Consider the following 15,023-nt stretch of genomic DNA (forward strand, 5'->3'; position numbering starts at 1 on the left):
CATGACCCTTTGGGCAGAGGCCAACACTCTTTATTCAGTCTTGATAAAGTCTGACTGAAAGTTCATGATGAAATCATAACTTTTCTAAAAGTAATTCTGTGAGAGCTGGAAAGAGCTGCTAGTTAGGATTTATGTAAACATAGTACAACCCCACGATTGATTTGCTCCATAAACATTCATTTAACTTTCATCACAGATGAATATTTATATCCTACATGGATAAAAGAAGGGTTGTTAGAAAAGGGGAAACTAGTCCAGTCCAATAGACTCACCAAACAGACCCAAAATGTTCTTTTCCTAGATTACTCTGCATAATATTTCTCCAAAAACTACTTTCAGGCATGAATTTCCTCAAAATTTCTGATACCTGTAGAAAAAAAATAGCTTTGTAAGTATATTGACTTAAGAAAAGTAAAATATCCCTAATATAGTCACAACAAAAAAAATCCCTTAATAGGAAAATAGGAGAGGAGATATTTATGTTATCAATTTTTCTATTTTTACTGTTATCCAGACTTATATATAAATATATGTTCCCTAGTGGTCTTCAAGAATGTTCTTAATTTCTCCTTCCTATCCCCTTCAGGACCTCGCTCCATTTATATATTCCTTCTATTATTCATCCTTCTCCTGCAGCTTTTGAATATGTATAAGTATGTATATGTGTATATAACTATGTGCCTATAACCCTATATATAATTCCTTGCATCGACGTTGTTATTAATGAATTGTAACATGTTTGCGTTTCTTGTGAGGTAGAGAGGAAAACAATTAGGGCAAATGAATTAGCTGAGAAGTTAAATTGGCTGAAGATGCAGGCTCTTGGACAGTAAAACCTACCCCCTGCCTCAGTGTTCTCATCTGTATAATGGGGATGATAGAGTTTGTACTGTAAATAAAATAGAATCTGAATCATACTATTCGTATTTTCTCTTACTATTATGAAAACTATTGTTGTGCCAAACTGGTTTGGCTCAGTGGATAGAGCGTCGGCCTGAGGACTGAAAGGTCCCAGGTTCGATTCCGGTCAAGGGCATGTACCTGGGTTGCAGGCACATCCCCAGTAGGAGATGTGCAGGAGGCAGCTGATCGATGTTTCTCTCTCATCAATGTTTCTAACTCTCTATCCCTCTCCCTTCCTCTCTGTAAAAAATCAATAAAAAAGAAAAAGAAAACTATTGTTTTTTCTGGACTCATTGTACAAATTGTGTAGAAACACAAACAGAGTTAACATGATTTGGGTGTGTGCTTTTAGCACCTTTTCTTCTGCTTAGACCTTCCTCTTCTCTCCTATTTTTCTATGAAGGGGTTTTTGTTGTTGTGCTTATATTAGGGAAAGTTTACTTTTCTTACGTCAATATACTTACAAAGCTACTTTTTTTCTTCAAAGTTGTTTATACCACCCTGTTACTAAGCTTTGGAAGGAGACTTGTGAGGGGTATTTCCCCTACCCTTTCACACCCTTCCAGCTTGAGGGAGATTGTTAGGTTAGATAGGTCTTACTGTTGTCCAGGAAGGTCCTGACTCATGGTAAGCTCCAAGTTCCCCTTTATAGTCATTTCTAAATGCCCTGGTAAACCCTGCACTTTGCTAAGGGCACTATATTTCTCCTCAAACTAGGAGTCTTCTGACCCTTGATGGTCTTAGTGCCAATACCTTTGCATGGTGACTTCTCCATCATCAGCAAGGCCATTTTAATGTGCTCTGTGGCAAGAACACGCAGCGTTGGATGTGTTACTGCTCCTTGCTTGATTTCCCATGAGTAAATACAAGCATCGAGTACAGTTTATGTTTCCTTAATATGACCCAAAAGTCTGCTATTATTATCTAGAGCAGGGTGTTACTTTACCAAAAAAAGAGAAAAGAATACCCCCCCCCCCCCCACACACACACACCATAGTTAACTGTACCTGTGAAGTGTTGTAAACTCCTCCCCTCAGAGCAATTTGGTTGCAAGTGAAAGAACTCTGGGTACCAAGGGTGAGTGGAACTCATTAGAAAGATTTGAGGTGGCTCAGAACATTGAAGGACACCTGAACCCCCAGGCCCTGGGAGGGAGAGGAAGCCTATTAGCAGGAACAAAGCAATAATGCTGATGGCACAGGCTGTTACGCTTCCAGTCTGTCTGATAACACAGCTCATTCTTAGGAGGAAGAACCTGATTGGCCCGGAGTTGGTCACATGCCCAGCAGTTTGGGAGGAAGTGTACCCTGAGCATTCTGATGGAAAATCCCAATGCAAGAATGTTGCTCCCGAAGGAAAAGCTAGGTGATGATGGGGGCACAAAGAACGGGTATTTGCCACACACCTCCCTATTTAGGGCATCACAGTGCTCATTAGCTCTGAATATTCTCTGCAGAAAAGAAACCCATACAACCACATGTCACCTGGTCGTTTTCATATTTATTGTTTCTATGTAATACATATTGCCCTCAAGAGAGACTCATACTCCTTTGAATACCCTCTGAAAAGATTGACTTATGTCTCTTGGGCATCACACTTTAATATCTGATTGGATTATTCCTATGCCTTACATAGAAAATTCCTACGGGGTGGTGGGGGCTTGCCCAGAGTGGGAATGTCTCGGGGTGGGGGGGGGGGGGAGAGGTCAATCAGGGAAAAGGAGACATATGTAAAACTTTAGACAATGAAAATAAATAAATAAATAAATACATACTTACATAAAATTCCTAATTCTTTGATAGGGTTAATCCAACAATTTCTCATATTTTAAAATATCAACTGCTGTAGGTAGCATGGGTGTTTGCTTCTGAATCACTTTAAATAGGACAGATATTTCTAAAGATGCTGCCTTGGAGCTCTTTATTTCCCTGTTCTCCTCGATGCCATTATCTTGGTCTATGATCCTTCTCCCATTCTGAAGTCGTTCTCCTTTGAAATGGCCTTTGCATTCTCTGGCTCACCTTGGAGCACCCTTCTCTCAGCTGTTAGGCCTTGTCCATATATGGCTCCTAACAAACCTTCTTTCTGTGGCGTTCTGTTTTTCTAGTTGCTGTTGACCTTGAGCCCTTCCTCGCATCTCAGTTGGACATATTCTGTAAACACTGCCACTCACAAGATGGCCCACACCTGCCCTGCATCTCACTGCTGTCTCATTCTTTTGTGCATGTGTCACTTATTGATTATTTAATCTCTCTTCTATCCAGGGTCCCTCAGTTACACTTTTTTTTTTTGGGAGGGGGGGGGGCGTTGTTTCAGGACTTGACTTGAAATAGCAAATTCTGAATTGGCAGCAACTCTGGAAGGAAAGAGAGAAATCTGATTCACCCAGATTTCAACAATAGTAACAGTTTACCCAATTTGAGGCCATCTAGTAGACTGAGAATAACTCCAAATATCAGTTTCCAAAATACAGATAAACATGTGTTCTTGACTAAAACTTGTTCAAAGATTTCTGACTTATTCTACCTTTACCATTAGGTAATCATCTGGTTAATAAGTGATGATCATCTTTTATGGGGTGGGGTTTGCATACATCTATCAAATTGTTTTCAAAAACTGTAATTTAAGATTTCTTTTCAGTCCCTTTCCTACAACCCTGTTCTGTTCTTGTCTTTCATTTCTTTTGCATTAAAATTGGAAATAGACACACAAGTTGGCTGCAGGAAATGGACACCTGTGGTTTTTCTTTTCCTCACCTCAAGGCTAAAATAGTTTATAATCCTGCCCACTACATTACTATTATTATTATTATTAGTAGTAGTAGTAGTAGTAATATTTAACAAAACTCCTAGTACCAAAATAAAATAAAATAAAATAAAATAAAGAAAAGGAAGAAAAGCCATTTCCACTTCAATTTCTGACAGTTGCCCAGTGATGTCCTCTATTACCCAGCGACAGTGACAGAATTGAAAGGACTTTCTTTAGTCCTGTCCCCTGGCTATATGCCATAGGCTCTATCTAATCTTTCCTAACAGACATCCAGACTTTGTTTGCGTCATATCAGTAGACATCATGTTTCAATGTCACTCTTTATATTCTCTCTATCGACCCCCTCCACTGTGGTTCCTGACTTTAGTTTTGGAAAAAAGGAAGGTTACTTGAAGATAATGGACACATGAGAACTAGGTATGGAGAATTTGACACTCCTAACTACTCTTTAGAATTTTTAAAATAAATTGTAACTATTTCTGATTTTGAATATAAAAGACAATTTATTGGGCCCTTTGTAGGTTCCAGCTGCTAGACCAAGACTGTTACATGTATTTCCCATTTAATCTTCACAACCAGCTGAAGACTTAAAGGTATCAGAGACTTGTCCCACAATATAGATTACCTAGATCCCCTTTTTCTTTTTTTAGTAATAGGAATCTAGCTCGAGCTAGACACATGATCAACCATCTAGTGAAAGACTACATTTCCAAGCTTCCCTTGCAGCTACTGTGACTAAATTCTTACCAATGGCACAAGAGTGGAAGTGATAACATACAAATTCTGGGTCATGGTATTCATAGGGAAGTGATGTCTTTTTCTTTTATCATTTGCTGCCTAACAAGCCACCACAAAATTTAGTGGCTTAAAAAAACAACATTTTATTTCTATTCATAATTCTGTGGGTTGGCAATATGAGGTGTGATCAGTTAATAGGTTCTTCTGGCATTATCTGAGCTTAGCTATCAGATTGACTGGGGGCTGACCATCAGCTACAACAATGAGGATGGCTGTGCTACACACCTTTCTTCATCCAGAGGGCTACCCTGGGCTTGTTCACACAGTGGCTACCAAGAAACAAGTGGAAGAGTACAAGGGCTATTGAGATCTAGACTCAGAAGTCATATATGTCATTTTGGGGGCATTCTCTTGATTAAAGTAAGTCATAAGGCACTCATGGATTCAAGGGTCTCATAAGCTATTTCATGGGAGATACTACAGAGTTACAGAGATACTATAGATCCAGGGAAGAGTGGAGAATGCGATCATTTTTATAGTGTACCTCACCTCCTCTCCCTTTGTTCACTTTTCCGCTGCCTGGTACATGTATATGGTTACAAGAGCTTAAGCAGCATTTTTTGACCAAAATATGGAAGCTATATATTGAGGATGGCTGAGTCACATGATAGAATGAGCCATATACCTGGCACCATAAAGCTTCTATAGTAGACTGTTACGCTCAGTATGTCACTTGAGAGCAAAATTAATTTCTATCTTGTTTGAGTCAATATTATTTTATAGTGCGTTGACCTGTCCGCTTTTGTACTTCCTCTCTTATGAGTTTGTGTTATCAAACACAAACTTGAATCAAGGAGAAAATATACAAAATATACAATATGGGGGGCTGTTGTAATTGACATCTCAAAGCTGAGGATGACAGGAGACAGGAAGGTTTTGCATTTACCTATTCTTGGGGAAGAAAATTAAAAACAAACATATATAAAATGATACAAACGTTGTAGTCAATCTGAGGCATTATGACTATTCCTAGTTAAGGACAACTTAAATATATGGAAATTAAATCATCCCTGGTTTTTATCTGTAATACTACACTCCACTACTCTAATTAAAGTTTGAGTCTCATCGTTTTGGGGGCTTGTCTAGGGATGTGTTGAAATTGGGAGAGGAAGCTGTTTGCTCAGGTTTGATGTTTGTCTGGGTAACAGGTAAAGGGAATTACTGATCCAGAGCAACCGTTCAGCAGTCCTTTGCTTCCTCATACCTCGGGCCATTGCATTTTTCCTTTGGTTTGCTCTAAAGACATAAAACTAGATATTTCTATATTCATGTGAAGGTTTATCTATGTCAAGTTATTAGAGAGAAAGAAAAACACAGACTCAATGCTGCCCATGTAGAGAACTGAGAATCGCCTACAATTTCTTTCAATCTTTTGTGTACATGATGAGCTAGAATAACCTCACTGCACTGAATTATCCTCCCATGGTATGGTTCAGTGAATACCATTATATTTCAGCACAGCTTGAGTGATTTTTAATGCCAAAAACATCAGCAAGAAATACAAATGTTTCAAAACTATTGAAACAATACCATAAAAAAAGCCCAGGATCATAAATACTTTACTTTGCAAGGTCTCAGAGGTCAAAATAGCAGTACCATGGAAAATTAAAATACTCTTTGTGTGAGAGCCTTTCAGGGGAATGCACACACACACATACACACACACACACACCGGTGTTTTACTATAAAAATGCACAAAACCATTTCCTGACTCTATTTTAGACTGATTGTCAAAGCAAAAAATAATTATTTTCCAGGTGGAAGAAAAGATATGAAGTTATTCATCTGCATGTTTCTTTATTTGGTTTTAATTACAATCTAATTAAAGGAGAATTACAGCCTGTGCAAGAGAGAGAGGACTTTTCTATGAATGACGTCCTTAACCACACAAAGAAACATGGATGACATACAGACAAAGTTGAGGATTTGGATTTGGACAGTTCAAGTATCAAACACTGTTGCCTCCCAACAAAGGTTTTGAACCTGGGGAACTGCCTTTCTGTGGCACGCTCTTTGAGAGACAGATCCATGTGTATGTAAAGTGAGCCTGGAGAAGGGAAGAAAACAAACAGCACTGCAAGATCTGTGCACAGAGCTAGAAAATGCTGTTCTTTACTTATGTCCTGGTACCGATGTGCGCTGGCTTCTAATGGATCTGCCCACCATGGGTCAGATCCTCCTGTTTGCTTTTCTAGGTGATGTGTCAGCTTCAATTTAAGTCACTGATTCCATGGAAAATAATCTAGCCTGATCTTTCTAGTAAAGAGAGGTGCCCCAGATGCTTAGAAATGGCTTAACAAAGAAGGATGTTTCTGTATTACCATCTAGAGCAGTGATGGCGAACCTTTTGAGCTTGGCGTGTCAGCATTTTGAAAAACCCTAACTTAACTCTGGTGCCGTGTCACATATAGAAATTTTTTGATATTTGCAACCATAGTAAAACAAAGACTTATATTTTTGATATTTATTTTATATATTTAAATGCCATTTAACAAAGAAAAATCAACAAAAAAAATGAGTTCTCGTGTCACCTCTGACACGCGTGTTATAGGTTCGCCATCACTGATCTAGAGCATCTCATGTTTTTAGGTCCTTCGAGATTGGGGTTCTTCCAAGCCTCTGGCTTCCTATCTCCTCATATATCTGTTAGGGTTTCTTGTTTTTAATGTGTATTTTAGGTAGCTTGCTTAGTAGAACTATAGTGCGTTCCATCATTTTATTAATTTCACTTAAAATATGTCAAAGAATTTTAAAAAAACAGCCTTATCTATACAGGCAATTGATATTACATAAAGCTGCAAAGAAAACTGAATGGAGAAAGAAGAGTCTTTTCAAAAAATGGAGCTAGGCCTGGCCAGTGTGGCTCCGTGGTTGAGCGTTAACCCATAAACCAGGAGGTCACAGTTCTATTCCTGGTCAGGACACATGCCCAGATTGTGGGCTCAATCCCCAATAGGGGCCATGTAGGAGGCAGCCAGTCAATGATTCTCTCTCATCATTAATGTTTTATCTCTCTCTCCTTCTCCTTTCCTCGCTCTGAAATCAATAACATGAAACATATAAAAAATGGTGCTGGAATAATAGAATATCCATGTGCAAGAAAATGAACATAGACCCATATATTGCATCTTACAAGCAAATTAACTTAAAATGATTCCTAAACCCTATTGTAAAACCTAAAATTATACCTAAAATCTTTTTTATAAGAAAATAAATGAGAAAAGTTTTGTAATATTAGATTAGGTAAACATTTCTTAGATATCACATTAAAGCACAATTTAAAAAGAAAAAATGATAAATTGGTCTTTGTTCAAATCAAAAACATCTGCTCTGTGAAAGATGCTAGCTACTAAGAGAATGAAAAATCTGTGGGCTGAGAGAATTCTTTGCAAAACTTATACCTGATAAAGGACATGTATCCAGACTATATGAGGAATGCTGTAATAGGAAAACAGCCCACCTGAACATATGGGCAGAGGTGTGCACAGCCACTTCAGCAAAGAAGATAAATGGGTGGCAAAAGGGTAATGAAAAACATAGTCAATATTATTAGTCATTAGGGAAATGCAAATGAAAAATACACTGTGGTATTAGATACTTACTAAATGGCTTAAAAATCAAATATGGCAAAAACCCAGTGCTATTGAGGATGTGGCACAATTGGGCCTCTCACATATTGCTGGTGGGAATGCAAAGTGGAACAGCCACTTTGGAAAAGAGTTTGTCACTTACATAGTTATAAGCATACTTTATAAAACTTATGTTCACACACAAACTTTTTTTAGTGTTTATATTGATTTTACTAATATTTGACAAAATCTGGAATAAGTCCAATATCTTTAAACTCATGACTGGATAAACAAACTGTGTGATGCACCCATACAATGGAAAACTACTCAGCAATACAAACGAATGAACTCTTGATACATGTATATTTGAACATACAACATATTTGAATGAACCTCCTAAGCAATAACCTAAAGGAGCCAGACTCAAAAGGCTGGAAGGTGTGTGATTATAGTTACACTACATTCTTGAAAAGGCAAGAAACATGATTTTCTGCCATTGGTTGGGGGTTGGGCAGTATAGGAAAGGGAGTAATTAAAAGGAGCACAAGGACTTTTTTGGTGGTGGTAGAACTGTACTATATTTTGATTGTTATGATGTTCCTACAACTGTGTATGTTTTTCAAACTCGGAGAACCTTACATTAAAAATACTAATTTTACAATGTGTATATTATAACTCAATAAACAAAGTATATCAGACAATGTGTTGAATCAACATTAGCGTTAATCATCATGATAATAAAGGCTTCAGTCTATTATTATTTATATTTTACCATATCATTAGCTGTGGTTTATATTCAATGAATATTTTATTCTGGGCCACTTTAATTGTTGTTTGCATGTGTGTTGGGGGTGGGTGTGTTGAGGCATTGAGGTGGAGGAGAACACAATAGCAATCTCTTACTCTTTTTTCCTATATGGTTATGTTTTAAATATACAGAGATAGTTAAGGTAGCCACTTTAATCCTCATAAACTGTGATGCATATTCATATGTGTGTATATGAATGCACATGAACACACACACACACACACACCACACACACACACACACACACAAAATCCTGATTTCCTCTCCAGCATCATCTCCTATTTCTCCCACTTGTCATCTAGCAATAGTGATAACTCAGAAAGCCTTTGGTTCTTACCTCCCTTACCTCTGTATCTTTTTCCTTACTCCTGGCCCACCTGGAATGCCCGTGCTCCACTTCTCTGCCTGAGGAGTTTCTCCTTATATTTCAAGTTCTAGGTCAAGCCTCTGCCCTCCCTGGACCTTCCTGCCCCCTCAAGGCAGAGCTCCTGCACCTTTGTCCTAGCCCATTGCCTGGCCTCCAACCTTGCACTTGCAATGCTTTCCTGGCAGTATTCCATTCCTTTTATCTTCCCTAGTAAACAGTGGATTACTGAACAAATCTCCTTGTTTTGTATCTCCTCAGCTCCCAGTACAGTGCATAGCATATGACAAACTCTCAGTGTATTTTTCTTGAGTGAACTAATGAAAAGAAGTGTACTTTCTTGGAAAAATATAAATGTTTGCCAATTGTACTATGCATTTGTGGCTTTTTAGTGCTTGCTTCCAATTGAATTGTAAATATATAAACTTCGATTCATTATTTCAGTTGCAGTCAAGAAGTGCAGATTGTGATTTCTTACAGATGTACTCTTTAATGTTAAATGCCATCTAATCTTTGCATAGGACAAAAAGGCAGATGAAAAGTGCAATCGCCACTTCTACATAGGCTTGAACTACTGATGTCTTCCCATTTAAGGAGCATTAACTTTCATTTAGAATAATGGGGTTAGGAGCATACTGTTCAGAAGCGGTTCCATTTTTGCAGTGTTAAAACTTAACTATTAGACTTTTGGCAGTATAAGCAATCCCTTGGCATCTTTATTTATTTGTGTGTAATAAGCAGAGCTTGGAAAACACAAGAAGTATGGCTATTTACCGTCCCATGTGAAACATCGAGTTTATTAATTATGGCCATATCATTATATTATGCTTGGGTACAAAAAGGAGTTCAACATCTACTTTTGATTTGTGACCAAGGCGCACGAGTGTACAGAGAGGTTGTCAGCCCCTTGACTGGTGGTCATTATTAATTTAATAAGCAGTCTTCAGAGCTCTTGCAGATACAAAGGGTTCTGAAGTTACATGTGTAATATGCAACGTGCGCAAAATACTCAATTCTACTCGCTTTGAAACCTAGATGACAGTTATTAAAATTGTATGGTGCAAATTAAAATTTAAGATTAAAACACAAGATCAAAAGAATCTTTTTCTCCCCTCACTGCTATTAAGGATCAACTTTCTGAATAGAGAGACTCGATGTTTCATGCCATGTCCCTTCCCTCTGGAGAGCCAGATGAGAGCTAATCAGAAGTGACTAGAGAAGCACATCTTCCTGTATTTTTTCTCAAGTGGAGACACATGAAAATTTCTTATTGCTTTTTAATATGTAATGTAATTCTAGTCACAGGGTAGGAAAAAGCAGTTCAAATAAGAGTATGGACTGTTTAGGAGAAGGAAGTGTGATGTGAGAAAAGGTAAAATTTGTATCTGTGACATTCCTAGAACTCTGAAAAGAGGTATTATTTCAGTACATGCAGATGCACAGGCAAATTCACCTCCACTCTCACCTAGGTGTGATTTTAAAAATACACCGGTAGTTATTTTTTGTGACCCTTTATAATTGGTCAAAAGCATGTAAGATGACTTACAAGGAGTGATTGGAGCCATCAACAGCAAAGCTTATGGTCCTGAGCTTACACCTCTAGACCTGATCACCCCTCACATTATCATGCGAAGGTTAGATACGATCCAGGCAAGGAGGCTTCTTGTGAGTGAAGAAACTTCCATCTCTATTTGGTTGTCTTTTTGGCTGCTGCACAGCAAGGAGACATATACGAAAATCCCTTTTCTCATCTGGGGAAATTCCAGGAACAGTGTAAATATACTCAGAGGGCAAAAAGCTCCTAAAATTAGCCATAACTTTTGTTTCATGGACAAAAAGAGAGTCATAATAACTAAGGCAACTCTTTTTTTTTTAATTGTAAAACCGCATTTTCCTGTATATTTGAATATTTAGAATGTCCTTGTGCTGAAGTTTTGAGAAGAGCACATCTTGTCTGGAAGTTGTGTTGTCTATTGATTTTCTCCAGGAGTCAGCAAACTGTAGCCTCAGGGCCAAATCTAGCCTGCCATCTAATTTTGTATGGCCTCGTATATAGGAATGTGTGTATTTACTTCATTAGTGGTTGGAAACATAAAATAAGATTAATATTTTATGATGTGAATTATATGAAATTTAAATTTTAGTGTGGATATAGTCACACTTATTCAATTACATACTTTCTATGGCTGCTTTTGTGCTACAGGAGCAGAGTTGAGTAGTTACATGAAAGACTATATTTCTCATCGTGTTTAGTTTATTATAAAGTGTAATGATGCTGCCATAACATGACAGCATTTCAAAATGTGTATTAGTCCTGCCAGCGTGGCTCAGTGGTTGAGCATCAACCTATGGACCAGGAGGTCATGGTTCAATTCCAGATCAGGGCACATGCCCAGGTTGTAAGCTTGATCCCTGATAGGGGGCATGCAGGAGGGAGCCAATCGATGATTGTCTCTCATCTTTGATGTTTCTATCTCTCTCTCCCTTTGTCTCTAAAATCAATAAAAATATATTAAAAAAAACACCTAAACCTAAAATGCAGATTATTATGCATTGTCTGATTAATCTACTTTTTTTCACTGCATTATGTGTACTTTATTTATTTTTAATATATATATATATATATATATATATATATATATATATATATATAATATGTTTTATTGATTTTTTACAGAGAGGAAGGGAGAGGGATAGAGAGTTAGAAACATTGATAAGAGAGAAACATCGACCAGCCACCTCCTGCACACCTGCCACTGGGGATGTGCCCACAACCAAGGTACGTGCCCTTGACTGGAATCGAACCCGGGATCCTTCAGTCCGCAGGCCGATGCTCTATCCACTGAGCCAAACCGGTTTGGCTATTTTTTATTGTTGATAGTATTACAGATATTTCCCATTTTCTCCCCCTTTCCTCCCTCCCATTCACAATTTTTAATATTTATTTATATTTTTATTATATTTTAAAATTTTTTTCTTTATTGATTAAGGTGTTACCTATGTGTCCTTATCACCTCATTGTTCTCCCCCCACCCCCTCACCCTCCAGTGTCTGTGTCCATTGGTTAGGCCTATATGCATGCATACAAGTTCTTTGGTTGATCTCTCCCCCTTACCTCCACCCTCCCCTACCTTCCCTCTGAGGTTTGACGGTCTGATCGATGCTTCTCTGTCTCTGGATCTGTTTTTGTTCATCAATTTATGTTGTTAGTTATATTCCATAAATGAGTGAGATCATGTGGTATTTATCTTTCTCCGACTGGCTTATTTCACTTAGCATAATGCTCTCCAGTTCCATCCATGCTGTTGCAAATGGTAAGAATTCCTTCTTTTTTTACTGAAGTATAGTATTCCATTGTGTAGATGTACCATAGTTTTTTAATCCACTCATTTGCTGATGGGCACTTAGGCTGTTTCAAAATTATCAGTGCATGCTCATCATATAAAAATGAGTAAAGAACAGTAAACTTTGGGCAATAGACTGAAAACATCTCAAAGGTACTCACATTCTAATTTCTGGAACTTCTGTGTTTCCTTATATAGCAAAAGGGCTTTTGTAGATGTGATCAAATTAAGGATGTTGAGATGCATAGATTATCTTGGATTATCTGGGTGTGTCCAGTGTAATCACAGGCAGGATACAGGAAAGTCAGAGAGGCTCACAGAAGTAGAGATTGGAGTGATGCAAGTCACAAGCCAAGAAATTCCAGCAGCCTCTGGAAGCTGGAAGAAACAAGAAATGGATTCATTCCAAAGCTTCCCAAAGGCACTGGGCTTGCTGATACCTTGATTTTAGCCCCACAAGATTTATTTCAGATTTCTAACCACCAGAACTATAAGAGGACAAATCTATGTCTTTAAGCTACTAAATTAGTTTGTGGTAATTTGTTACAGAGGCTACAAAAAAACTAACATAGGGCATCTATTATACTCCTAAAGCACAATGGAGTGTGAATTATTTTATTATTGAATTAGATGCCCAAAGTCATGTTTATCATGCAGTGGCAAGATAGATGTTGTAAAAGACTACCCTATGTGACGGTATTACCAGAATGAGCATTCATCACAATATGCCCAATGCACAGGAAAGCAATGGTCAGGAAAACTAGAAAGTGTTACAGGAGTATCTCATTTCAGTAGAAATTCTTCACAATAGTGAAAATGAAACGTGAAGCTGCAAACAGCCAACTTTAGAATGACTTATTTGTTAACTAAACAAGAAAAGTGACTTACCGATAGTGAGTTAATCATCACATCAGTTTGACTGGAACAGCCAAAGAAATGTATCTACACTAATAAAAGACAAACATGCAAATTGACTGTACTTTTGCTATGCATTAAGCCACGCCCACCAGCCAATCAGAGTGGCTATATGCAAATCAACCCAACCAAGATGGCAGTTAATTTGCATATACCAGCTGGGAATGAAGACTGAAGACAATATGGAAGTGAAGCGGTACAGAAGGGAGCAAAGTAGAGGCAACGGAGACAGGAACAGAGCCAAGGCTGCGGAGACAGGAGGCGGCAGTGGAAACCCAGCTGCAGTGGCTGGGAGTGGCAGGGGAAACACAGCCACAGTGGCTGGGGGTGGCAGGGGAAACACAGCCGCAGTGGCTAGGAGTGGGAGCGAAGCCTGCCTCAGCGGATTTCGCTCCCTTCTCTTCTTCGCTCCAGCCGCAGGAATCTTCCTGCAATGGGCCTCTAGTTTAAAGATAATAGACTTGTTTAAGACTATATTAGCTTTTCAGAGAGAACAGTTAAAGAGTTGAGGTCATTTGAAAAACATCAAAAGTCAATTATAAAGTAAGGCAAACAATTCTGAGTGGATTTCTTTGGTTATTGGTGAGTTGACAGATGTTACCCTACTGCTCAGTTATTTATCTGAGGAATCAACACTACGTTTGAAGTCACTGAAGAGTTAGTTCGCATGGAATATTTACAGGCAAGAATTTTTTAAAAAGATTGTAAGAAAGCACTAACTCAATACTGAATGAAGTGGAATCTTCTAAGATATGTTATAAACGAAGGTGCTAAAAATATGTGTGGAGCAGGAATAGATTTAATTGGACAAATTTAAAAAGCTTGTGAAAATATGAAGTGTTTAAATAGCATGGTTATTCATTGTGTCATTCATTGGCGGGTACTTTGCAGAAAATATTTGAATCTATCACATGTTTTTAATCTGGTATTCTCATTGGTGAACTTCATTCACTCTCATGGACTTAACCGTCATCAGTTTTGTGAATTTTTGTCAGAAATAGAAGTTAGATATCATGACTTACCCTACACTCAGGAGTCTGAGCTTACAGGAATAAAGTTTTACTGCACTTGTTTGAGCTCAGGAGTGAGACTAAACGTTTTCCAAATAAGAAGAACCATCTTGAACTGTTTTTGCAACACTGCACATTTTGGAGATTAATTTGTTTTTGCTGAAGACTTGATAATGTTGTGTAATAAATTCAAACTAAAATTACAGAGCAAAGCAGCACTTATATATAAAGTTATTCTCCAATAATGATAGTTTGATGACAACTAACATTGCTTGAATCACAAGTAATGTCAAGCATCTTTTTATACTTTCTGTATTATTAGGAGTTAAAACAAGAAGTAAGATCTTCAATCTGGCATATATTTACAACAGATATATTTTTCAAGCTCATGCTACAGATCTAGCAGCCTTTTTGGACCTTAGTGCAAGTGAAAAGGAAATTTCCATGTTTCAAAATCCACTTAACTGTATAACTGAGTAGCTTCCACTTAACCTTTCAGTGGAAGTGATTAATTTACATTGTAATGACATGCCAAAAGACAAA

The sequence above is a fragment of the Myotis nattereri genome (assembly GCF_964212035.1).
Source record: "Myotis nattereri genome assembly, chromosome: 5".
NCBI lineage: Eukaryota > Metazoa > Chordata > Mammalia > Chiroptera > Vespertilionidae > Myotis > Myotis nattereri.